The sequence below is a fragment of the Plasmopara halstedii genome (genome assembly GCF_900000015.1).
Source record: "Plasmopara halstedii genome assembly, contig: Scaffold_3073, whole genome shotgun sequence".
NCBI lineage: Eukaryota > Oomycota > Peronosporomycetes > Peronosporales > Peronosporaceae > Plasmopara > Plasmopara halstedii.
In genome coordinates this window covers 102,797-103,129 of record NW_020189977.1, presented here as the reverse complement: position 1 = coordinate 103,129, position 333 = coordinate 102,797, and positions in this window count along the sequence as shown.

Sequence of the window (333 nt, the reverse complement as noted above, 5' to 3'; positions counted from 1 at the left end):
CGTGCAAAGCACGACGCAGGGATGGTACGTGAGAGCAAGTCTCCCCATTTGACACCCATGTTTTGTGGTCGGAAGCCGAACGGCAAGTGGCGTATCGTTCATGCTTACAATAAGCTTAACGCTGCCACCATTCCGGCACAAACGTCAATTCCTAGAAAGGATGTTCTTCAGAACAACATGGTGGGATGTACGAAGTACAGTGCTTTCGACTTGGTCGATGGGTATTACCGATTGCTCATGAGAACGAGTGAAATTCCGCTAACAGTGGTGAGCACTCCGAGCGGCATGCTGTGGGAGTGGCTGGTGATGTCCCAAGGGCTGTCAAATGCACCG